The sequence below is a fragment of the Budorcas taxicolor genome, chromosome 11 (assembly GCF_023091745.1).
Source record: "Budorcas taxicolor isolate Tak-1 chromosome 11, Takin1.1, whole genome shotgun sequence".
NCBI classification, from domain to species: domain Eukaryota; kingdom Metazoa; phylum Chordata; class Mammalia; order Artiodactyla; family Bovidae; genus Budorcas; species Budorcas taxicolor.
In genome coordinates this window covers 130,936,090-130,963,357 of record NC_068920.1, presented here as the reverse complement: position 1 = coordinate 130,963,357, position 27,268 = coordinate 130,936,090, and the positions used below count along the sequence as shown (strand labels likewise).

General features: G+C 43.6%; 1 protein-coding gene across 2 annotated transcripts in view; it reads left to right on the top strand.

Annotated features, from left to right (window-relative positions):
• The window catches only part of BABAM2 (BRISC and BRCA1 A complex member 2), a 399,166-nt gene that overhangs the window by 325,220 nt on the left and 46,678 nt on the right, over positions 1-27,268 (top strand). The gene's annotated exons all lie outside the window — the stretch shown is intronic.

Here is a 27,268-nt window from a genome sequence, read left to right as displayed (position 1 = left end):
CCCAGCCCACATGCTGGGACACACTCTTGGGGTGGGGACAAGCTCCAGGTAGGCTGCTGATCATTTCAGTCCTTGGAAATGAGGGCTGGGCTCAGGACTGGCTCCTATACTTAGTGATCTCTGCCTGCCTTACATATTTTTCCTGTTGTGCCATAAAATTATAGCACTTTCTGACTTCAGTTCAGTCACTCAGTTGTGTCTGACTCTTTGCAACCCCATGAACCACAGCACGCCAGGCCTCCCTGTCCATGGCCAACTCCCAGAGTCCACCCAAACTCATGCGCGTTGAGTCGGTGATACCATCCAGCCATCTCATCCTCTGTCATCCCCTTCTCCTGCCCTCAATCTTTCCCAGCACCAGGATCTTTTCAAATTAGTCAGCGCTTCACATCAGGTGGCCAAAGTATTGGAGTTTCAGCTTCAACATCAGTCCTTCCAATGAACACCCAGGACTGATCTCCTTTAGGATGGACTAGTTGGATCTCCTTGCAGTGCAAGGAACTCTGAAGGGTCTTCTCCAACACCACACTTCAGAAGCATCAATTCTTTGATGCTCACCTTTCTTTATAGTCCAACTCTCACATCCATATGTGACTACAAGAAAATCCCTAGCCTTGACTAGGCGGACCTTTGTTGACAAAGTAATGTCTCTGCTTTTAAAATGATGTCTAGGTTGGTCATAACTTTCCTTCCAAGGAGTATGCATCTTTTAATTTTATGGCTGCAGTCACCATCTGCAGTGATTTTGGAGCCCAAAAAAATAAAGTCTGACACTGTTTCCCCATCTATTTGCCATGAAGTGATGGGGCCAGATGCCATGATCTTAGTTTTCTGAATGTTGAACTTTAAGCGAACTTTTTCATTCTCTTTCACTTTCATCAAGAGGCTCTTTAATTCTTCTTCACTTTCTGCCATAAGAGTGGTATCATCTGCATATCTGAGGTTATTGATATTTCTCCCAGCAATCTTGATTCCAGCTTGTGCTTCCTCCAGCCCAGCGTTTCTCATGATGTACTCTGCATGTAAGTTAAATAAGCAGGATGACAATATACAGCCTTGACATACTCCTTTGCTATTTGGAACCAGTCTGTTGTTCCATGTCCAGTTCTAACTGTTGCTTCCTGACCTGCATACAGGTTTCTCAAGAGGCAGGTCAGGTGGTCTGATATGCCCATCTCTTTCAGAATTTTCCACAGTTTATTGTTATCCACACAGTCAAAGACTTTGGCATAGTCAATAAAGCAGAAATAGATGTTTTTCTGGAGCCTTCTTGCTTTTTTGATGATCCAGCGGATGTTGGCAATTTGATCTCTGGTTCCTCTGCCTTTTCTAAAACCAGCTTGAACATCTGGAAATTCACATTCTGTCAAAATGTGGTCCACTGGAGAAGGGAATGGCAAACCACTTCAGTATTCTTGCCTTGAGAACCCCATGAACAGTATGAAAAGGCAATAAGATAGGACACTGAAAGATGATATTGATAGTTGCCCAATATGCTGCTGGAGATCAGTGGAGAAATAACTCCAGAAAGAATGAGGGGATGGAGCCAAAGCAAAAACAACACCCAGTTGTGGATGTGACTGATGATAGAAGAAGCAAGGTCCAATGCTGTAAAGAGCAGTATCACATAGAAACCTGGAATGTTAGGTCTGTGAATCAAGGCAAATTGGAAGTGGTCAAACAGGAGATGGCAAGAGTGAACGTCAACATTCTAGGAATCAGCAAACTAAAATGGACTGAAATGGGTAAATTTAACTCAGATGACCATTATATCTACTACTGTGGGCAAGAATCCCTTAGAAGAAATGGAGTAACCATCATAGTCAACAAAAGAGTCCAAAATGCAGTACATGGATGCGATCTCAAAAACAACAGAATGATCTCAGTTCGTTTCCAAGGCAAACCATTCAATATCACGGTAATCCAAGTCTATGCCATGACCAGTAACGCTGAAGAAGCTGAAGTTGAATGGTTCTATGAAGACCTACAAGACCTTTTAGAACACCCAAAAAAGACGTTCTTTTCATTATAGGGGACTGGAATGCAAAAGTAGGAAGTCAAGAAACACCTGGAGTAACAGGCAAATTTGGCCTTGGAGTACAGAATGAAGCAGGGCAAAGGCTAATAGAGTTTTGCCAAGAGAATGCACTGGTCACAGCAAACACCCTCTTCCAGCAACACAAGAGAAGACTCTCCACATGGACATCACCAGATGGCCAACACTGAAATCAGATTGATTATATTCTTTGCAGCCAAAGATGGAGAAGCTCTATACAGTCAGCAAAACAAGACCGGGAGCTGACTGGCTCAGATCATGAACTAAATTCAAACTTTCTGAGTACATGCTATCATTTGAAAGCGGTTAGGGAGCACAGTATATAAACTATAGAACACCATGTATGCAACATAATACTATATTGCCTCTTCTATAACAATCGAAAGACTCTATGTATGTCATCAAGAGAGTCCCTACCCTAGTGTACATGAAGGTTTGAATTCTGAGTCTTAGTTCTTTTCTGTAAATGAGTTACTTATCCCTACGTTACTTCTGATAACTCCCAACTATGAATCTGTCTCTTTGTACTGTGAGTCTTTTGAACTCTCCCAAGTGTTGAAAAGGTGGATTAAGAATTCCCTGTCTCTAGGGAGACCGTAGTACCCACCAGTAATCAGCACTTTGCATACAGGGGAGCCTTGTGAAGATAAGTACAAAAATGAATCTATCCATGCAGCCAGGGAATTAGCAACTACATTCACATTTAAAATGCCACGCAGCCAGCAATCTCTGACCTAAACCCTTGTCTGAACTCAGTTTGTTTCCCAATAAAGATACAAATTTAGTTCTGTGCATGTTTCCGGTTCATCTGTCAGGTTAGGTCTTATTTAGCTTTATAGACCCTAACATTTGTAGAAATGGAGTTTGTCTTTTTATGTCCTCCCAGGTGGCAGCTGCGTTTAACTCCGTGAACATTTAAGCATATTCTTCATGACAGGCACCATACTGAATACTAAAGATAGAGGGCTGAAGGGGACATGTTCATTTTCCAAAGGAACTCACAGTCTGCTATACTCAAATTCCCTGAGGCTTTTCCCAATGAACACTCTTCTTTTTTAAAAATCTCTTTAGCTGTGCTAATATTTCTTATTTTTCCATTTGGCTGTAGCATGGAAACCTCATGTGTTTTGTAAACTGTCTCCTATGTCAGACAAATTAAAAGAATTTGCAAAGTTTATGCTTCGGTTCATGTTTGGTTGAGACCTCAGAAATGAACTGTGGTCTCAGCAAGGCATCTCCCAATGGCATAGCGTTTGTTTTATGTTGGAAGAATGGAGAGGGCCAAACCTTCTGTTCAAACTGTTCCACCACAGACAGTCAATGAGAAGGTAGAAGCCATTTCGATTGGGACAGTGCTGGAACACTGTATTTACAAGAAAATGAAAACATGCTCACTTGGCCTTCAGCCAGAAGGACAGAATACTTCAGAAGGCCCATTCTTCTGGGAGGTGAACAGCCCAAGATTGCAGGCTTAGTGAACTCCACAGAGAGTAAACAAAGAGAGACTATACACTCTAAGGTTCAAAGACGGTTTACTCCACATCATTGACCGTTTCCATTATTGTCGAGATGGTGGAAGCTGCAGAAAACCGACACAATCAGAAAGAACTGCTTCTTGATTTCAGCTTTTCAAATTTAATTCTTGTAACAACTAGAAAGTCCTTTGAGACAACCCAGGTTTTACTTTGGTACCCTGAGAGCATTTGTGTTTTAAACTGCTTAAAACCCAGAGAAGTCCTAACTTGTTATAGAGCAGATACGGGAGGAAAGACCTCAGCTGTTATTTCTAATCTCCTTTTGTCTGGTTGAGTGAGTTAGATCAGCCTCAGTTTCCCCATATAAAGTGATCATTTAATTAAATCAGTTGGTGTTCTGAAACATAGCAATAAGCTAAGGAGCAGAAAATTGAAAAGCAAGGGTAGCAGTTCCAGTGGTCCCCCCTCCATGATCCCTGGGTGTTTCCAATTTGGAGAGACAGGAAGGAGGTAAGACCTCGTCCAGAATTCTCTGGCATGTGCAGACTTATACTAAGACACACACACTGGTATACACAAATACACACCCCAGTGATAACACTCAGCAGACTTCATCCTTCTGGAACTAAGGCTTTGAGAAGAACAAAAGTAATTGTCACACCCACACACACAAAATAGGAATCCTCCCTAAGAATGTCCCTTAAATTTTGTATTTTATTGTTTGAACAGGCAATATATATTCATTTAGAAAAAGGCACACTATGAAAAATCTCATCCTCCTCAATCCACCCTGTTCGTCATCTTGTCACTTTTATTCATTTTTAAATTCAGGCTTGCATAGTTTCTTTATGCAAATAAAGTAAAAATGAGTATATATTGTTGGGAGTTTTTTTCTTCATTACATGAGAAGCAGTGTATTTCACACCAGTCTGCACCTGGAACAAGGAGGACGTTTATCTTGTTACCACAAAGGCGTAGTCCCTAACAGCCCCTCAGTCTTGGTCACTGAGTTAACACAAAGGCTCAGCGCCCACAGCTTTCCAGCACTTATAAATGTAGGTGGGATTTGTATAATGCTTTGTCATTGCCAAGTTGTTACTAGAAATGAGTCTTCAATATCCTGTGTAAAACTTTTCAGTGTTTCATTGTACTTTCCTATTTATCATCTTGTGTAATTTGAATCTGCCAAAACCCTACGAAGTTTTAGGGCAGGTACTGTCCTTGTTTTTAAGGTGAAGAAACCAAGGGCAAAGGGTGTTCCCTGGGGCACACTCCTGGGTCTAAGGGCCATCCTCTGTACCTGACACCACTTTATGTTGCTGTTTTCTGAAAACCAGGGAGAAACTGCCTTCCTCCCTGTGTTTAATACTTCTCCATATTTACGATACTGTCTTTCACAGTTTAGTAAACCTTTTTCTTTTGAGATCATTATATAATACCTGTGAGGGTAGCATGTAACACAGAGGGATGCTGGGTTCCCTTCACCCAGTCTCCTCCTTGAACAACTGCGGTGCATTATCAGCAACCAGGATATTGACATTGACACAACCAAGATGCAGAAAGTCTCCATCACCCCATGGATCCCTGGTACCATTTTATAGGCATACCTCCCTTATTCTACCCTCAACCCTAGCCCTGACCTGACCCCTTCTGACACATATACACACACTCTAATCTATTTTAATGGAGGTTGTATTAGTCAGGAAAGCCTTACAGATATAACAAGCAACCAAGCCCCATCTCTGTGGCTAACAGTAAAGGTTTATTTTTTGTGATATCACTTCACTGATGCTCAGTGGGCAGTTTGGGGAGGGCTCTGCTGCTTGCAGGCATCCCAGGACCTGGGCGTTTCTATTCAGTAGCTCCACCGTCCCTTGTGGCCTCAGCATTCTCCACTGCATCTTCTGTCTCAGGCCAGCACGTCCAGGGTTGTAGGGCCAGGTCTAGAAGGGGCATTTATCCCTCCTGTCCATAGTCCATAGGTCAGAATTCAGTCATGTGGCTTCACCTCATTGCAGAAAGGCCAAGAAATTTTGTTTGGCTTTGCCCAGCAGGAAGTGTTTGAGGCACACGTGTACAAGAGTAGTCACAGTGGCATTGTTAGCTGTGGTATCAACTAATGAGAGAGTGAATGTTCACTGATAGGGGAGTGGATAAATAGTGTTAAACCCACCCCACAGAATATTATACAGTTGTGGAAGTGACAAAACTGTATCTGCACACGATGAAGATGAAATCTTAGAAATTCAATGTTGACTCAAAGAAGCCAGTTACAGGAGACACCCTCGGTGATAGAAGTTATATGTAAAAAGCTCAAAAGTAAGCAGAACCAGACACTATATTATTTAGGGATAGGGAAATAGGCAGTAAAATCATGTTTTTACCCTAGAGGTCCAGTGGCTAAGATTCTGTGCTTCCAGTGCAGGGGTCCCAGGTTCAATCCCTAATCAGAGAGCCAGATCCCACATGCCATGCCACAACTAAGACCTGGCACAGTCAAATAAATATTTTTTAGAAAGGAATGACAGTGGACAGTGGCTGTCTCTGGGCAGAGAGGCAGGGGTTTGAGTGGAGAGGGAGCACACAAAGGGCTTCCAGCTGTAGGTTGTGTCTTTGTTCAGAGAGGGAGTGTGGATTCAGGCACGTTGTTTTTTCAACGTGTTGTATGTGCATTACAAGTATTCTTTGATACGTATCAGATATTACATAGTAAATTTAAAAATGAACTGAAACACTATCATTAGTAGCAATACAAATAAAGCTTTATTAGTTATAAGAATGTGACAAGGAACAGACACATCACTTGAAAAGGTGAATGGTAATTGGTGTTCCTCATGCAGTGAAAGCGACCCACTTTGGGGCTGGGTCCACCTGAGATCACACATGTTGCTGGCCCTGTGGTCAGCGTCAGAGATCAGCCCCCGTGCCCTGGTCAGAATCCTTTCTGGTTCTCCTGTGTGGATCAGTCGTCATCACACTCTCAGCATGTCACGTCGCTTGATGTGTATTGTGGCAATTATTCCTTGCAGAGAAACCCTGCAAAGCTGTATTGTAATCCTTCGCCATGAAAGGCAAGCTTTGTGTTATCTAAATTTCCTAAAAACTGTCCCTTTATAAGTATCTCCTGCCTACAAAGATGCAACTGAATCCCACATCTCAGCAAACAAAAGCTGAGGCTTGTAACAAGCAGGAGTCATCGCTAGACAGTTATCACCACAGGTAAAGGCCCATCTTCCAGGGCAACCAAATGACTTAATAAACACGTCACATCTCCTTTATCGTTAAGTGAAAGACCCAAAGAAGCAGCATGGTAACAGTCGCCAGCCAGGCTCCATCCCTTATCGAGCTGCTGGCAAACTGTCTTGTAAATAATCAATCCAGCTCTCTGGGTTCCTGTTTTCTCCACCCCTCTCCCTTCCCCCTTCTCCTCCTCCTTCCAAGTTTCAGCCTCTGCTGTCTCCACCCTCTGTAGGCTCCACCTTCTGTAGAGGACTCTGCTCTCTGCACCCAGAATGAGTCAGCATATGGATACATACCCACGTTTTCAGGGAAATGGACTGAGGTTATCAAAAAATGCAATCCCTCTAACCATAGATAAAAATCAAGGCATTTACAGCAGCCTGGAGAGTGAGTCCAGCAGCCGCCCGCACACTGGAACAGACAGTACATCTCCTTTGGGAAATACCTCCCCAGGGAGTGACTTTTGGTCTCCTGGGTAAAATGGTCGCTTGTCAGACAGCAAGCCCTTTGTAAAAGGGAAACAGACTCTGTCAAAACTGGGTGGTGATGAGATAAAGGCAGGCCACTCCTGTTTGAATGTTTGTCCTGTTGGTGGGGATTTTGTTTAACAAGGTGCCTACCTTATCTGTCTTCTTGAAGATTTATAGCTTCAGAGCCCATAAAAGGGAGGCCACAGATATGACCGTGGGCTGTAGAAAGATTAAAAACAAACCTAGGCTATTCAATAAAAATAATCTTGAGATATTTTGGATTTTCTTCTTTTTTTCCCACTGAAGATCACATCAGAGGCTCTAACAGTACTTGACTAATAGTACTTAGCAGCACTTGGCTAATATACATATTATGAAAATGCTGGAAGGAATATTGCCTGACACTGTTTATAGCACATGGGCTATTTTCCTCTACTCTGGCCTGGAAAATGGGGTTAAGCCCACTATTCAATTAAAAATTAGTTTTTGAAACCTCATCTTGGACCATGCAGTGTATCAGGTATACAAGTAAGATATGATCCTTCCCTCAAAGGAACTTAGAATTAAAAATTCACCAACATATCCTACTGTTACAGAAAATGATGTTAGAATTGTCACTTAAGAAAGGACCAGATCTAGGAACAAGCCCTTTTAATGCTGATGTCTGACACCTGTGTTACCCATTTGCGGACTTTATGCTTTGAAGAGCATTTTGGCCACTGCTGCTGTTCATCATGAATTTGATTGAACCTACACTGGAAACCACCTTCATCTTCTGATTCCTGAACCACAAATCCTGTTCTCCCGGATGGCGAGTTCTTTCTCCAGTCTCCTGCTAACTACCCTGCTGTTTCTATGGAAGAGAAAGTATCTGGGCCCTCAGTCCACATCACAAGGATAGTTGTCATGGACCACTCGTTATGAGACCGTCACTGTGCAAGATAGCTTACGTGCATTGTCTCCTAATCCTTGTAACAGTCCTGCCAGATAAAACTCATGATTGCCATTCCCCGAATGGAAAGGTAGAAAGCAGAGAGGTTTACTAACATACCTAAGATCCCACGGGTGGTGAATGCAGGATGATTAGATCAGGTTCCAGATGTTTAAATTCAAACTCTGAGCCCTTTCAGCTCTACCTTGCCTCATCGTACTCACTCAGTGATGTAATGCTATAGTTTCTTGATTATTGCAGTATGCTCTTGCCCTGTTTCCATGGGATGCAGGCATCAGGTATGCAGTGGGCGCATGAACACCAAGTTGACATATTCAGAGAATGTGCCAGAGCCTTGGAGACAAAAAAGGATGCAGAGCGTCCTATTTGGGTTTCCCGATGTAGAAGATAGCCGTCCACAGACGTACAGCTAAAGCTCAGTGGGATGCTTTACTCGTCTAACGGTGTTGAAGATAAAAGGAGGCAGCTGTGTCACGTGTATGCAATTCTTCAGGAGAATACAGACCCAGGCTTCAAGTCTTTACCTCTCATCCAAATAGAAGAGGTTTTTGTAAATGCCATGGTGGTTGGCTGTGTTTGATTTGGTTGGGCCTCAAGCTGGACCAGAGCCACCAGACCACTTCCTGCTGCACCAGGGACATTGTTCCTTCAAGGTCTCACCCACCTGGGGAGTGAACCAACATAACCTCCCCTCCTCACCGCTTGGGCCCTAATGGGCACGACCGTGCCGCCAGCTGCAGTGATGTGACTCAGCTACAGTCTTCAAATAGTTTCTGCTGTTCTCGTTCAAAGAAAGAAATTCTGAGAGAGTGACCTGTCAACGTATTGTGAAGGAAGCAAGGCTTTTCAAGATCCATGCCACTCTTCCCCCACCCTTTATTGAGGTATATTTGACAAGTGAAAATTGAGGTATATTTGACAAGTAAAAATTGTATATATTTAAGGTACACAACTAGATGTTCTGATACATGTATATACCATGAAATGATTGCCACCATCAAGTTAATTCACATATCTAGAACCTCAGATTGTCACCTTTTTTTTTTTCTTATTTTTGTGTGTGGTGATGACATTTAAGATCTACTCTTTTAGCAGATTGCAGGTGTACGATACAGCGTTGTTAACTATAGTCACTATGCTATACATTAGATTTTCAGAACTTCCTCATTTGGTATAACTGAAACTTGGTATCCTTGGACAACATCTCCCCATGTCCTCCTGCCGCACAACCTCTAGCAACCACCGTTCTACTCTCTGTCTCTATGAATTTGACTGTTTTAGATTCCACATAGAAGTAAGATCATGCAGTATTCGTCTTTCTGTGTCTGACTTATTTCACTCAACACAGTGTCCTCCAGGTGCATCCATTTTGTCACAGATAGGAAGATTTCCTTCTTTTTGAGGCTGAATAATACTCCGTTGCCCGTGTAAACCGGGTTTTGCTGATCCTTTCGTCTGTTGGTGGACATGGAGGTGGTTTTCGTATCTTGGCTGTTGTGACTACTATGGCTGTAGGAATACAGATGTCTCTTCAAGATACTGGTTTCATTTCCTTGGATATATACCTGGAAGCGAGATCACTGGATTATATGGTAGTTCTGTGTTTTATTTTTTGAGGAATCTCTATATTATTTTTCATAATTTCAGAACCAGTTTACATTCCCATCAGTAGTTCCCTTTTCTCCACATCCTTGCTAACATTTGTTATCTTTTGTCTTTTTGCTAAGAGCCATTTCTTTCTGTGAGGTGATAGCTCATTGTGGTTCTGATGATTATAATCTTGAGCACCAGTTGGCCGCTTGTATGTCTACTCTTGAGAAATGCCATTTCAAGTCCTTTGCCTGATTGTTATTGGGTTATTTGTTTTTTTGCTATTGAGTATGAGTTTTATAAATATTTTAGATATTAACCACTTATCAGATAAATGGTGTACAAACACTTTCTTCCATTCCATAGGTTGCCATTTCACTCTGTTGATTGTTTCCTTTACTGTGCAGTAACATTTTAGTTTGATACAATCCCTTTTGTTACCTGTGCTTTTGGTATTATATCCAAAAAATTTTTACCCAGACAAATGTCAAGAAGCTTTTTCCTCTGTGTTTGCTTCTAGTGGTTTTATAGCTTTGGATCTTATGTTCAAGTATTCAATCCATTTGAGTTGATTTTTATCAACTCAAAGTTGATAAAACTTTGACCTAAGTGTCCAGTTTTGTTCCTCTGCATATGGCTGCCCAGTTTTCTGAGCACCATTCATTGAAGAGACTATTCTTTTTCCATTGTGTGTTCTTAGTAACCTTGTCAAAGATCACTTGACCGTAATTGAATAGATTTATTTCTGGGCTCTCTACTCTGCTTCTTTGGTCCATATGTCTGTTTTTAATGCCAGTACCATACTGTTTTGATTAGTGTAATTGTGTGATATGTTTTGTAATCAAGAAGTATGATGCCTCCAGGTCTGTTCTTCTGGCTCAAGATTGCTTTGGCTATTTGGGGTCTTTTGTGGTTTCATATGAATTTTAGGATTTTTAAAATGGTAAAAATTACCATTGGGATTTCAATAGAAATTGCATTGAATTTGTAGAGTGCTTTGGGAGTATGGTAAATATCCATGTATTTTACAGTAAGTATTCCATTAACAAAGAGAGAGTGAAGGAATCTCATAATATGGGGTAAGATTTTAGATACATACAGAAGCATGTATCACCTCCATATTCATCCTTTATTGAGTCATTAGCTGAAAGGGAAAAGGCCAACCAAGGAGGTTAACTGTACAGTGTAATATTAGAAGACTCTGCCTATCCATTTGAAATTGGTAAGTTTAGAATAGATTTTCTAGTTTCATAGATATGTGCTTAAGCTTGGTCATTGCCCTCAGCTTATGAAATTTATGCTAATTAGTAGCATTTATTAATTTCAAATTATTCATGTAATCATATTCTAGGCACATGGTAGATTTTAGAGATGGTTTCTACTCTCAGTGGTATTATCTTTTGGTTGGCATGTTTGTAGAAAGTATAGATAGAATGGGTACAATTACCCTTTAAGAGGAAAGGAGAAGGGAGAATTATGTTAGCTGGTAGAGAATTGGGATAATTCTTTTGGGAAAGCATCCAAGAGGTCTTAAGTTTCTCCTATGAAGGTAGGGTATGGTAAATAGAAGATAAGAGATTCTTTCTAGTGTTTAGACCAGTTTAACTATTCACAAAAGCATCAGTGGAGGTCTATAACCCAACTGTGTTCAGAGGTGTAATTCAGAAAGCCTAATAGAAATCAAAACTCGTGGTAAAACTGTATCATGGATAAATGAAACATTAAATTTTTTGCTTTGGTTTGGAATTCTGTCAGTTTGGCCTAATAAATGTGGCAGTTTCATGGGAAAATCATTGTAAAGGCAAAATCTCTTAAAACCTGTAGCTTCAGGGAGTGAAACAGAGTGTAGGATGAACCCCATGTAGTAAAAGGGGCAGCCAGTTCCTTGGACAAAGGCAGAACAGTCCAGTGAAGACGTGGTTTGATACCAGTTTGTGTTTGCTCCAGAGGATGGGGTGGGGGTGAGGGGTGGGTGAAGCAGAAAGCTGAGAATTGGACAAAAGTTTATTCAGTTTGGTTTAGATTCAGTAGTCACACAAAGTAAGAGCTTCCCAGATGGCGCTATTGGTAAAGAACATGCCTGCCAGTGCAGGAGACGTGGGTTGGGGAGACCCCCTGGAGGAGGGCATAGCAACCCACTCCACTAGGCCTGCCTGGAGAATCCCGGGGATAAGGGAGCCTGGCGGGCTACAGTCCATAGGGTCGCAAAGAGCCAGACACGACTGAAGTGACTCAGCACATGCACGCGCACACACATACACACACACAAAGTAAACCAATAGTCCCCAGGTCTCTCCTGTGTCAGGAAACAAGATGGTGCCTGACTGTGCCTGCCAGCAAGTGGTTCCGTGTCTAGCAGGGAACTCTGTGAAACCAAGAAAGCCCACAGCAGGGTAGGAATTTCCAGAGTTCTGTGGAACTGGAGAAAGTTCTAAGGAAGCTGGGGAAGGCTTCACAAAGACCCCGTGTGGACTAGGAACTGACAGGGCTGATGTAGCAGAGGGAGGCGTGAGCAATAGGAGATGGGGAAGCCAGGGCCCAGCAGCACCGTGCTCACTCAGAGCCACGAGAGTGCAAAGCCCTCGATACACGAGTTGATCTTCACAGCCACTGCTGTCAGCCAGTCTTCTGGAATCCACAGGACCCTTTACTCTGACTGGTGAAGGCATAAGATAGGAGCTAAGACAGACACATGGAGCTGATAGACGGCATCCCAGGCTAGGAGACGGTTTCTACCAGATTCCCTGGATTAAACAGCTTCTGCCCCACCCAGCATTTAATGGCAGGACCAGACTCCCATGAACTGAGGCTCCAGACCTTGGAATGGAGGGTCATTTCTCCTCTTCCCTTACCCACTTTATCCACTTGGACTGCAACCCTACGTCAGGACCCCTCAAAGTCTTGAAAAAGTCTGACACCTGAACACCTACTTCCCTGCCTCTGTCCTCTCCTCAACCCACCCCCCATCCCTTATTACTGAATCAGAATCCAGAGTTGGTGAGGGGGAGATGCTGAACTTACATATTTTTTAAAAACTTCATGGGTTAGCCTGAGGCATAGCTGGTCTTGAGAACGACACACATTGTAGAAGGAACCCTCACCTCACAGTCAGGAAACCTGGGTTGAGTTTCCAGCCTCACCTATACACTGGCCCTGAGACTGTTTCCTCATCTATAAAATGGTATTGTTGCTTATCCTGCCTACTTCACAGGGGTTTTGTGTGGATTAAATCACATGATAGCCAACTGGAAGCCCTCTTCTGCTCTAGAAATGCAGGTGCTCCTTAGCCCTGCTTGCCCCACCCCTGCCTCCACCCCAGTTTACAGCCAGTCACCTCACTCCTGGATTGTTTCTGGGCTAGCTGGTTGGTTTGTCCTGCCTGCGCCCTGCCACCAAGTTAATCCTCCTGAAACACCACTTCTATTGTGTTTCTCTTCTGCTCAGTGTTGCCTCTCAGGACATAGGCTCCCCATGCCCACTGCACTTTCTCTCTCTTTCCCACCTTTGGCCTCTTTGCTGTCTGTCCTTGACCTCCATATATTTCTTGCATTGTTTCTGAAAACCTGTCTCCAGTTTTTCTAATCTGATCACCTCCATCTCAATCTGAATAACATAATTATGAGACTTTAACGTATATTATATTGAATGGTTCCTTCATTGTTATGTGTATTTGCTTCATTATTCTGGTTAGTTTGCTTGCAGGGTCCCAGGCTACTAGGGCTGATTGATCTTTTAAACGATGTTATTATTATATGCAGTGCCCCCGACGGTGATAGGCCCCGGGCCGAGCTGAGAAGCACAGTGGCCAGAGCACGCTGACCAGTCTGTAAAGCCCATTCCTTTATAGGTGTCTTTTCATCTCATCACCCTGAGAGGTAGATAGTTATGCTACCCATTTTACAAGTGAGGAAAGAGAGGCTTGGGAAGATTAAGTAACATCAAAATTGCAGGGAAAACAGGGAGGTGAGGGAACTCTGTGTCCTGAGGAGAACCAGAGTGGCTGAAGCCCATGGTAGGGTGCAGATGTGAGCGACAGCTCCTTCAGGTAGTGCTCAGGCCACAGCAGGTGCCCAGTGCTGAGACTGAATTAGTGGAGAGACCTAGCAGAAGGGAACAGACCTGACAGGCTGCAGTAGGTGCCCCTGTACGGGGCAGCTGCCCCCCTGGGTTGAAGGTCAGGCCAGGGTGACCCCGGCTGGCCTCCTGGGGACAGGTCAGATGATCGGGAGATGGAAAGGGTTTAATGTGATTCGGTTTCTGCCCAGGTAGGAGCCAGGCAGTGGGCTTTGTAGGCCATTTCCTGGGGAATTTTCAGATGGACCAGTGGTTTCATCTTCCTATTCTAAAGCACCCCGGTACCCTGTGTGATTATCCAGTTGTGGCCAAGTGGTCTGATATCTTAAAGCTAAAACAGCAGTGGAAACTTCCTAGGTTTCGAGGCATCAGTAATTCCATTCCTGAGTAAACACTGATGAGAAAGAAACCCTTCCAGTCTTCTCTGGCTTCAGCCAGAGTGTAGTTTAACAGTGCTCTGATATTTCCTGATTGCTCCCTGACTTATGAAGGTATAAGCTCCTTGCAGGTAACATGCCCCTGCCCCAGGTTGAATTCCTTGCACTTATTGCCTAAGTGGGACAGGCCCAGGGTGGGGCAGCTGAGAGCTGGCAATGCCAGGCCCACAAATGCAGGCAAGCAACCGAGAGGCCAGCGGGCAGGCCTGAGGGCTGGACAGCTATCCAGCAAGTGGGTGTACTGAAGCTTAGTTGTGTGGCTGAAGAACCCAGGGCGTGGCAAAGAAATCGACTACTGGAACAGTAAAGATGAATGCTTAATACCCATGCATTTATTAGCATGGCTGGGTCTTTTGTCAAATATGTCATACAGTCACAGTTTTGGGTTTTAGAATAAACAAGATTACTGATATTTCTTTCAAAAGCTGATAAGCACTCCTTACTAAAAGTTCAGAGTCTTTGATTAATCTTCAACTTAAAATATTAAAAATCTAGTTTTTATAAGCTATTAGAAATAGTTTTCAAAGGAGTCCTTCCCCCATCCTGCACCCCAAAGCCCTGCCCACGTCAAAGGTTAGGAGTAAACCATATTTTTTGTAAACCATCTGATAAAATTCTCCTCCCTTCCCCAAGTCTACCAAATTTTGATCTTTTAAAAAAAACAAAAACAAAAACAAATGGGGCTAATGTGACAGTAAGATTTATACCTTCACAAGTAAATATTACAGTTTGGCTGGGTAGCTTGTAGAAGCTTGTCAGGTCACAGTGACTCACTTGCATAGATGAAGTTATTTTTAGAGATGTAATTTGTACTGTTTAGAAAAGAATAAAGAGATGGTAAAAGGCTAGATCGCTCATTATAGTTTACAGAGCTCATGAACCCAGCATCCATGCGAAAGATGACTAAGCAACGGGTCGGTTGGTACTTTCTCTGAGAATTTTACAGACATGAGTCACCCACTTGAGATTGCAGACACAGCACCGAGGTGCCTGTGACTCAGCTCCCATTAGGACGAGCACTTGAATTCAATTCTGATACACTTTGGTAGTTAAGGACTGAGGAAATTACATAGCAAAGCAAAATAGGCCTTTCTAACACGCAGCCATCAGATGTTTTTAGCAAGGATTGATTTATCTTCAGCTCTGGCCTTTGAAAGACTCTGGTTTGTGCTGGGTGATCTGCCCATTCTATCTGCTGCTCTCCATAGCAGTGCCACCTGACCCTAGGGTACTGCTCTCCTCACCCTTTCTGCACTGAGCTGTCCAGCATTCAGGCCCACTTCCTTTAACCAAATGTGTATATGTGTATGTGTGTATACGAAAGATCTTCAGCCTAACATGGAGATTCTAGTTTTCTTAAGCTAGGAGAAATAGCTTTCAAAGACTTGCTTCCCCTACACTGTGCCCAGGTCAGGGAGTAGAAGAAATAAAATGGTATTTTCTTAGGGTATTTTTGTATGTTTTTTAAAAAGCCATGTACACAAACCTACGCATCCACGTGTGTGGTCACAGATCAATAAGAACCATCTGTATACGTAAGCAGACTTTTTGAAGTGAATGCATTATTCTCTCTTCAGGGTTGCTGCTTTGTTCTCAGGCACAGGGCTCTGCTGGCCCCGAGGTGCAGCCGCACACTAGGACTGCCCCCTGGTCATCAGCACACGTGCCTTATGCAGCCCCTTTGGAGTTAAGCCCTCAGACCTTGACCCCTCCGTTCAAACACACAGAAAATGGTCCTTTGCCGCTTGTAGACATATCAATAGACTATTCATAACCAACAAAGAATATTATGCTTGCTGCTGCTAAGTCGCTTTAGTCGTGTCCGACTCTGTGCGACCCCATAGACAGAAGCCCACGAGGCTCCCCCGTTCCTGGGATCCTCCAGGCAAGAACACTGGAGTGGGTTGCCATTTCCTTTGCCAGTGCATGAAAGTGAAAAGTGAACATGAAGAGGCTCAGTCGTGTCTGACTCTCATTATGCTTATTACTTTTACAAAAGAAACATGAACATGGTTACAAAAGCACATACTCCAGGAGGAAATGCAGTGAAAAGTGAAAGTACTCTGCCTCACACCACTCATGGACAGTCACTGTTAACCACTTCTGTCACCTGGCAGTTACTTCTGAAACCATTGTATTCCTCAGCTGCTATGCCTGTAGCACTATTACTAAGAGTGTCAGGCCATGTAGAGGCTATGAACTGGGTCCTGTTATCAGAGAGAAAAGCCTTGTGTCCATTCAAGTCAAGTCAGCAGACATTTGGGGATCTCCTATGGACTGAGCCCTCTGTCGGGAGGGGTGATCACAGAAATGGGTAGGAGTTTGCAGATGTGCAAATACATGAATATAACCACTGTACAAAAAAGCTATAACGCAGATGTAAAATACAGGTGTATAAAACCCCTTCTGTGGGATTTTACAGAAGAATCCAAGAGCTGGGTCTTTAAGTACTTAATAGAAACATACTGTGGAGAGAACCAGGCGAGGATGCCCCAGGGAGAGTAGTGTACTCGTGGACTGATATGGTACATTCAGAAGACTGGGAATAATTCATAAACTTGAGTGTTTAGAGTGTGTGAGTTAAGGGGGTGTTGGGAGATGAGGCAGGAAAGAAATATGCCTGATGAGGAAGAGCCTTGCACATGAGGAATTCAAAAAATGCCCTATTCCTGATGGAGAGTCTAGGAAGGATTTTAAACAGAGCTGTGCTGTGATCTCACTTATGCCACAGGTCTGATGGCAGAGTGGAGTATGAGTGCTAGTGGGAAGAAGCCTGGGGTAGGAACTGCTTCTCCAGCAGGCCTTCGTGAACACTCAGATTTTGGAAGCGAGAGGGAGTGGCAGATGGCTGTGTGATGCATGGTGGGGAAAGCTGAGTAAAGAGTGAAGGGTCCCAGAGTTGAGGGGAAAGACTGTGAGCTTGAACTTGTTGAGTTTGAAGTGTCTAGATGGTAAGCAGGTGAAGTCAATAAGGAATCAGCACTGTAAGACTGAAGTTTGGGAAGAGCCCTCCTAGTTGATACAGATCTGTGATCCACGTGGCATGGGACGGGGGAATGGCCAAAGGACGAGCCTGTAACAGGGGAAGACTGAAAACACCTGTGGGGAAGGCAGCAGCTGGTGGCAGTCAGAAGACTCGGGTGGAGACAAAGAAGCAGTGGCGAGGTAAAATGAGAACCAGGAGAGAGCGGCCCTAGGAAAGCAGGAGGTGCAGATGAGGTGGGAGTGAAAAACATTTGCTTTGGTAATTAATTTTGCTTTTTTTTTTTTTGCATTTCTTTTCCATGGGGATGGTCTTGATCCCTGTCTCCCGTACAGTGTCACGAACCTCATTCCATAGTTCATCAGGCACTCTATCCATCAGATCTAGACCCTTAAATCTATTTCTCACTTCCACTGTATAATCATAAGGGATTTGATTTAGGTCATACCTGAATGGTCTAGCGGTTTTCCCTACTTTCTTCAATTTAAGTCTGAATTTGGGAATAAGGAGTTCATGATCTGAGCCACAGTCAGCTCCTGGTCTTGTTTTTGTTGACTGTATAGAGCTTCTCCATCTTTGGCTGCAGAGAATATAATCAATCTGATTTCGATGTTGACCATCTGGTGATGTCCATGTATAGAGTCTTCTCTATCACCCTGCTTATTTAACTTATAAGCAGAGTACATCATGAGATGTACTCTTCTTGTCACCCTGCTTATTTAACTTCTATGCAGAGTACATCATGAGAAACGCTGGGCTGGAAGAAACACAAGCTGGAATCAAGACTGCTGGGAGAAATATTAATAACCTCAGATATGGAGATGACACCACCATTATGGCAGAAGTGAAGAGGAGCTAAAAAGCCTCTTGATAAAAGTGAAAGAGGAGAGTGAAAAAGTTGGCTCAAAGCTCAGTATTCAGAAAACGAAGATCATGGCATCTGGTCCCATCACTTCATGGGAAATAGATGGGGAAACAGTAGAAACAGTGTCAGACTTTATTTTTTGGGGCTCCAAAATCACTGCAGATGGTGACTGCAGCCATGAAATTAAAAGACGCTTACTCCTTGGAAGAAACGTTATGACCAACCTAGATAGTATATTCAAAAGCAGAGACATTACTTTGCCGACTAAGGTCCACCTAGTCAAGGCTATGGTTTTTCCTGTGGTCGTGTATGGATGTGAGAGTTGGACTAGGAAGAAGGCTGAGCGCCGAAGCATTGATGCTTTTGAACTGTGGTGTTGGAGAAGACTCTTGAGAGTCCCTTGGACTGCAAGGAGGTCCAACCAGTCCATTCTGAAGGAGATCAACCCTGGGATTCCTTTGGAAGGAATGATGCTAAAGCTGAAGCTCCAGTACTTTGGCCACCTCATGCGAAGAGTTGACTCTTTGGAAAAGACTCTGATGCTGGGAGAGATTGGGGGCAGGAGGAGAAGGAGATGACCCAGGATGAGATGGGTGGATGGCATCACAGACTCGATGGATGTGAGTCTGAGTGAACTCTGGGAGATGGTGATGGACAGGGAGGCCTGGCATGCTGTGATTCATGGGGTCGCCAAGAGTCGGACACGACTGAGCGACTGAACTGAACTGAACTGAACTGAACTTGGTAATTAACGTGGACAGTGTCCCAGTGGGAAAAGCAGTTGAAAGAAATGTCCATGTGTTAGAGTTGGCAGAAGCCAGGCATGAATGGGTTACAAAATTAATTGATAGTGAAGAAGGTGGACCAGTCTGCTTTATGGGGGTTTAGAGAATGAAAAGAAGAGATGGGAAGTAGCTAGTAAGAGTGGTGGTCGTGAGGGGTCCTTATGGGAAGGGGAGGTTCTTCAGCATGATGAGAAGGAACCAGTGGAGAAGAGATTGTAATTTAGAGGGAAGAGAGAGAGAGAGATCTTGGGAAGAGCAAAATCCTAGAGGTGGTTTAAGAGTATGGAACCTGGAACTGGGTCAAGGAAGGAGATTTGGACAAGAAGGAACTCCACCACCCCTGAGGCAATAGGAAAGGATACAGATATTGGAGTTAATTCATTCCTCTATCACCAGCACCCAGCAGTGCCTGGAGTATAGTCAGCACTCAGAAATGTCTCTAAATCAATGAATTTTTAAGTCATTGTATTTTAGAAGTTATTATTTTGTGGCTCAGCATGAATAGATGATGAGAAGGTTGGGGGTGTGGCCACAGGGAAATGGGAACTGGGTAGGTTGCCTTGTTAGATGCTGATGTTACACTGGATGGTTACAGAAACCATACTGATGTTACACTGGATGGTTACAGAAAGCCGAGTGGAGAGGAGGACTTGAGGCCAGTGTAAACGTTTCTCAAGAAGTTAGTATGTAACCAGGAGACTGAGTAGATAACACACAGTGAGAATCAACAGAAGTGATCTAGCCAAATGGTAGAAGCTTCAAATAGGGTTGCTTTTCTTAGGGGCAAGGTTGAGTGTCTAGGCAAGTCTGGGAAAACAAGTGGCTTCTACTCAAGGAAGTGGCCAAAGGGGAAAGCTAGATTTCGCTTGGGACAAAGAGGTGGCAGGAACATTGTGGGAAGAAAGTGAGAAGGCTTATCTTAGAGTCGGAGCAGAGGTAACGGTCTGATACAGTGGGTATTTGTCCTGTGAGGATCCAGAGTGACAGGACATCAGGAAGAGTTGGGAGGATGGATTTTTTTTTTTCCAACAAAAATGAGCGTCACTGTAAGTGAGAGACTAATTAGCTAGGGAGGCAGTGGCTGAGAAAGACGGTATGCAGGGGCCTCTACACGGGCAGTGGGTTGCAAGGCAGTCCCAGCAGCCGGGAATGTCGTGGTGGAGAACTTGACACTGTCTGCAAGTCTGCAGACCCTCAGAGGGCCACAGTTAGTTGGTGGTCAGATGGTCCAGGATGCCACCTCCACGAGCACACATGTTCCAGGAGAGCTCCTCCAGAGGCCTGGACTGTCCCTGCTCCAAAAACGCTTCAGGCACATCTCATGGCCTCTCTGACCCAAGGCTCAAAGTACGGTCTGCAGCTGATTACCTGACCATGAAGATGCATGGAGACAATGCGAGTAAACATGGAAACTTTTATAGCTGTTTGACATTGCTACGGTACCTGGGCATGATTGTTTTTCTAGTCATTCAGTTTTACTTTATCAGTCTATGACAGATTGGAATTTAAAACGAAACACAGTAGGATGTCTCTGGTGGTCCAATGGCTGGGAATCCACCTGCCAATGCAGACCATTATGCTAGTGGTCCATCTCTCATACCAAATCATAACTGATTTTTAAATAGTTAAAACCCTATAGGTCTTTCTGTGCTATGCTAGAAGGTGCCTCAACTCTCACCAGTCAAGAATCCCGTGGTTGGGAATGCTCATGACCACTATCTCTGAGTTTCAGACAAGCAACTGTCTTCTCATTTGTACAAGTCTTAAAACTTTCGAGCTCTTTAAACCAAATACATGCACATATATACCTGCATGTATTTAGATATGTGTGTCTGTGTTGTTGTTGTTGTTGTTGTTGTTGTTGTTTTAGTTACTCAGTCATGCCCGACTCTTTGCAACGCTGTGGACTGAAGCCCATCAGGTTCCTCTGTCCCTGGGATTTCCCAAGCAAGAATACTGGAGTGGGTTGCCATTTCCTTCTCCAGGGGATCTTCCTGACCCAGGGATCTCCTACATTACAGGTGGATTCTTTGCCACTGAGCCACCAGGGAAACCCATACGTGTGTGTACACACACATAAAAGATGACATCTCTTGGTCAAGAATTCCTCTGGACCTGGGGTCCACACCTCTCCTATAGATCCATATTGCTACCTACTCAGGGCACCCCTTTGGAGACTCTAGTTTAATCTAAGGGTAAATGAAGACTTAGCAAGTTGAACATTGAAAGAATCAAACCCTTTTTCCATGCAGCCAATTAATAAGATACCTAAATAATATTAACCTTTTGGCTTATGGAAACAAAGAGAATTCCATCACCAAAAGCATTGATAAGGGGTAAGAGAAGGGTGGGGCGGGATAGAATAGCTATTGTGAGAGCAGGAAGGCTGAACCAAGAAGGGGTTAGCTGTTGAGCCCAGATCAGGTTCTGTTAAGGTGTGCCCTGGTTTAAAGTACTTTATTTTAAAGCCCTTTGGATCTTCCCTCTCTTTTTCATTCTTAATCTGATTCTTTACATCTGTCCTTCAATACTCTTGTGTATATGAACTTCAACTTCTATATTCAAACCTTAGTCTTAACTGAAGCCTGATGGGCTGTACTACACACACCCTCTTAAGAAGGGCAAGCTGTGTAGGCCTTTCCTGACCTGCTCCACCAACATTTAAGAGTTATGTTTTTATCCAGGAGACCGTGGTTAGTCCCTATCAGCTGAAACAAGGGGGGAGAATTAAGGTAATCAAGCTGGCACCAGTGTGTAGGACAGACAGAGAAGAAATTCCTGGAGGCAGAGAAAGCATATTGAATTACTTCAGGTGTGAATTGATTAGTATTTGGAGCTGACCTCAAACGGTTGGCATGGGAGGCCTAACGCGGTTGTTCTTAGGTTTAAACAAAAGTATATTCAATTGCATAAAGTGGGCTGCTATTTTTAAAAATACTCATTCCCACTTCTGTTTATCATGATGGAAGTAGACGGGCCTCCCACCCCACCAAGTAGGACAGTGCCTTGTGGACAGTCCTCTGCAGGATGTGCTGCCAACAGTGAGCCTTTCAGAGATGCAAACAGCAGGATGAAGAGTCAACGGTGACTCAAAGGTCCTGAGCTTGGCTGAATATTAGACCCAGCCTTTGTGGGTGAGCAAGCTTACGGCTTTTATTTCAGACGTGTGGTATGATTCTTCCCCTGTCGATAGTAGGACATCCTGACGATGTCAGAACCATGGGTTTAAAATCTGAAGACCTGAATCCAAGGTCCAGCTCTGTCACATAACTGTAATTTTAAATGAGCTTCTTTCTGTTCCTGAGTTTCAGTGTTCTTACCCATAAATGGGATAATATGCCACCTTTTACATCACAGATGAGATATGAAAACTTTTAAGCCAAAAAACATATATTATGACATTCGCCAGGCCTCTGGTCTGGAATTATCAGATTGCACAGGTGAGCAGTCAGAAGGATAGGTAGATTTTAAAGACATCAGAGTGTACTGAGATGGAGCTTTCTGGGACTTTCTAAAGGAGGAAAGCACAGGGCCAACCCTTCAGGGTTAACTATCCCTTACCTGGGCTTTGTGGGGAGTTGTTACGTGGATGGAAAAAGGGAACAGTAAATGTTTTAAAAGGAGAGGAAGTACAGATCAATATGGTGTCATGGAAACTATGGGAGAAGAACAGACGTGAGCACCAGGGTCTAAGGCCATTAAAACCCCATGGATATGACCATAAAATATCTTCCCAATCCAAAAGAAAGAAAACAAGGAAATTGAAACATCAGAAATAAAAATCCTTAAAAGCCTGAGCTCATTGAACCCAGAGGAATAACTCGTGAGGTCTGGAAGGCAGGCACATTCTGTTCTTCCTCTTGGTCTGTGAGGACTGTGAGAGTCAGTTGCACTTTCTGATTCACGGCCAGAGAATGTGCTTGCCCATAGCAACCCCTGACTGAGATGGCAAACAAGCCAAAGTGTCCCTGAGTAGAAACTTGTTCCAGAATATCGGAAACAAGCAGTAAACCTAATTTGTAGCACTTCTGATAGAAAGAACACGGACTCCAGACCCAGACTGGCCAGGGCTCACCCTGGCACCATGTCTTCTTCCGGGCTGCAAGAAGGTTCTTGGGCTTGCCACAGGCATGGGCTTCCTCCCTAGTGAAAAGGGACAAGAGAACCATATGGCAGGAAGCACCCAGCACATTGTAGATATTCAGCAAATGCTTGTTTCCTTCCCTTTTCGTAGCATTTAAAAAAAAAGTACTTATTAGAATGGAACACGAAAATAAAAACCACCATGCCTAGCTTTTCTCTAGTAAGAGATTTTTCAGACTTGGGTTAAAGGAGAACCCAGAGTCACACTATGGACTTCCTTGGTGGCTCAGTGGTGAAGAATCCACCTGCCAATGCAAGAGACATGGGTTCAATCCCTGGATCGGGAAGATCCCCTGGAGAAGGAAATGGCAACCCACTCTAGTATTCATGGACAGAGGAGCCTGGCGGACTACAGTCCATGGGGTCGCAAAAGAGTCAGACAGGACTTAGTGACTAAACAACAGCAACAACAAAGTCATACTGTGAAAGCAGCTTTGCTAGCTGTGGTTTACTTTGCTCCTGTAGGGAGATTTGCTGAGCCACGAGAGGCTTGCTGGATGGGGGTCAGGACCCTGGGGTTCTGTGTCAGCTGCCCAGGCACCTCACCACTCTACACCACAGGCTTTTCAGTTAAATGGATAGATGACTTCCAAGGCCTCTTTCTGAACTGTGGTTTAATGAGTTTGTCCTCTGTTGTGACAAGACATGGAGATCTTTAAGCACCTCACCTGCCCGTAGCTCAGCTCTTCCCTGAAAGCACATCTGTCAAAAACACAGCTGAAAGAAAGGGAATAGACTGAAGAGGTATTGCAAAGTTTATGTATTTCACTCACAGGGACCTCAGGCCTGACTCCTACACCTGCTGTTAAGCTTGGTGTACTAGTTCCCTGATTCCTAGCAGCCTAACTGCTCAGAGAAGGTCTGTGGTCTCTACACAGCCTAACCTATAGCCTGAGCTGGGCGGTGGGGGTGGAGGGAACTAAGAAACTAGAGACAGCAGAATGCTAGACACTTGGATACACACGCCTCATTCGGCCTGGGTTGTCATGACTAGATGGCCCACTCAGAGAGCTAATACTCATAATTGTGATTTAAGTCGTTTAAAGGGGGATATGGAAGAAGTAAATGTGAAGGCTGCTTTGGAAAGATTTCAATCAAAAGCAACAGAAAGGGGAAAAAACGTTTTGGAGCTCGCAAGGAAGAGTTCTCAGTTATTGGGCGCAAGTCTGCTTCTCTTAGGAGAACCTTTGCTTGAAAAAGATTTTATTCCTTTACATTTGGATGTACAAGTCAAGCAGCTAATTTAAGTCAAAGGCTTGCCTCAACATGCTCACCTTGTGTTTATATGTGTGTTCTCTATAATTCAAGTTAGGAGAATATGACAGTTTAAAAACATCATTTTAGACAGCTGTCATACTTTCATCTGAAGTGAAATTTCTAAATGGAGTTGCTATCAAAGAAGAACATGACTTAGTTTCTATTTTCCCACTGTATCCCCCTCCCATTCTCACAGAAGAAATAATAACTAAGGAGATGGCCAAAGAAACAACTAAACAAAAACTAGGATAGTTCATGGACCACATAGCAATCTTTCTGGTCTTTTTTTTTATCCAAGCACAATGGAAAACTGTCTGACTGAGTTTTCAGCAGGCTTCCTCTCTGTTCAAATGTTTTATGGTTTTTGGTCAGCTCTTGCTGCAAAACCCCATTTGACTTTATATTCTCCAGAGCTGTGGTGTTTTTTTTTTTTAATTTAAAGGAAGAAGATTATAGAATTAAAAATGGGGAGTTCCCAAGGACTCTGAATTTGCCCCACATAAAATGATGGGCAGAACTAAGTTGGAAGCTTAATTGAAAGAGCCTGGCTACCTTAATCTATGGGTTGTATTTTCTCAGCTGGAAGTCAGGTTGGAGAAAGAAATTATATAGACTCAGGTTTGTTTTAATTGCTTCTAAGAGAAAAGTGAGTAATAATCGGTATCATTATGAATATCTGCTAGATGCCAAGTATTCTACATGTATTCATTATGTCTTATAAACCACCCAACAGCCTTGTATGGTAGGTACTATCCCATTTTAAAGATGAGAAAACCTAGACTCAGAGAGTTTAGCAAATTGCACAAAGTCTCCCAGGTCATAACCGGTCGAGTAGGAATCAAGCCTGGATCTGTCAAATTCCTAAGACCATATTCTCTCCACTATACCTACCTGTTCTTACATTCCCTTAGGCTCCAACCTTTATTTATCGAGCACTTTCTATGCGCCAGATGCTGTACCACATGCTTTATTTTCAACCTGGAGGTTAGAGTTTTTCCAGTTTTACAATGAGGAAGAAGCTCAGAGAGGTCAGTGAATCTACCAACGCGATATGATCACTAGGTGGAACCTAGGTCGCCACCTCCAGGGCACGTGCTTTTCACGTGACCCTTCAGCCTCACCGAGATAAGCTCTTTCCTGTTCATCTCACCAGACAGAACTGAACCTAAAGCAACCAAAGAAGGGAGTGACTTATCTCTGAACATTTCCACAACCACCTAATCTAGTGGGTGAGACATTTTCCTGTAATTTTGATACCCCAGCACAGTATAAATCTGGAGTGGAGCATGCTTGGAAAGTGTAACACACAAAAAATAAGTTCATGCAGCTTTCTGCATGAGAGAATAACAGGGTTCTAACGCTGTCTTGTAAGGAAACATACAGTCACTCTTGAGGGTTCTGGTTTCCAAGCGCTGCCACATATTTGACCTAAACTATTTCCCATCCCAGTCTTACACCCAGTCCCAAATCTCAGGCTCTGCTGTAGAATTGTCCTCATAGGAAGTTAGAGTTGTTTGAGGGAAAACGGAAGACTCCTATAAGCTGATGACAGCCCATCGCCAAGCTTTCCACTCAGAGCCTCCCTCTGAACATAAGGGACACACTAGTAAGTCTTAAGAGATGTTTTGTAAAGCGGAATCGGTTCCCGAACTGAGAAGTGAATGACTGCGCTCCTCTAATAATAAATAATAAATTATTTGTGATCTGTGCATGTGTACCTTCTAAAACACTCTCCTTTCTAGAAGATTTCTACCATTTGAGGGTATTTAAATTACAGGAAAATTTCTGACCAGAGTGGGTGGTGTGGGGTATCTTCCCTAGAAATGTTCAAGGATCTCGCTGCTCATGGAAGAAAGTCCACACTGCTTTGCCTTGTGCTCATGACTCTCCACAGTTTGGCATATTTATCCAAAGCCCCCCCCTGCACTAGCATTGTATCCTCTGGCCAGTGCTCCCTCTGCCCTGATCACCCTCATCCCCTCACCCTCCTCTACTCTGACTGCTCGATGCTGTTCCCTCTGCCTGGAATCCCCTCGCCTTTCTCTCTGCCTTCCCTGTCATAAGCCTCCCACTGCAACTGCCTGTCCAAATCCTAGTGGTCTTACACAGTTCTGCTTATCCAACAAACCTTCTAGAAGCCCTTGGATTATCTTTCCACCCCCACCCAGGCAGTTACTACCTCTATTATAACCCACCGTCATTTTCCTGCCTGAGAACAGTGATGGTCAGGGGGGAGAACCAGGCTTTACTCAACTTGGCCCCCTAGAGCTAGCTCATAGTAGATTCTCCAGGAATGCTTCTCAAATTGGATACTTGTTGCTGTTTTCTCTAGCATATAAAGCTCATAACCAGACCCTTTCAAAAATAAAAATAACTAGTTTCAGAATTCTTTTTCTTCTAAAGCCTAGTTAGTCATCCTTCACTTTGGAGTAGTTGCATTATTTGCAAATTTGTGCCTGGCAAGATGTTCTAATTTTTCAAGACTGGAATTTAAACTGACCATTGTCAGTCCTCCTCCTTTTCAGAATTTGTCCTATTCCTTCTAATCATCTGCCTTTGGTAAATCATCTATGCTTTTTTGAAATTAGAAGCTTATGACTCTTTAAAGACTTTGCCCAGCTTTTAAATGCCAAGGATTTTGCATTCTTTAAGGATTATTCTAATCAAATTCTTCCTTAATTTAGCCAGATATCTGTTTTAATCCTCCCAGGCCAGGAGTTTATTTATTGTGACTACATTCTTTTAAAGATAGAAGTTTAAATGGTATTAAGGGAACGACTGAGGATGAGATGGCTGGATGGCATCACGGACTCGATGGACGTGAGTCTGAGTGAACTCCGGGAGATGGTAATGGACAGGGAGGCCTGGCATGCTGCGATTCATGGGGTCGCAAAGAGTCAGACACGACTGAGCAACTGAACTGAACTGAACTGATAAAGGA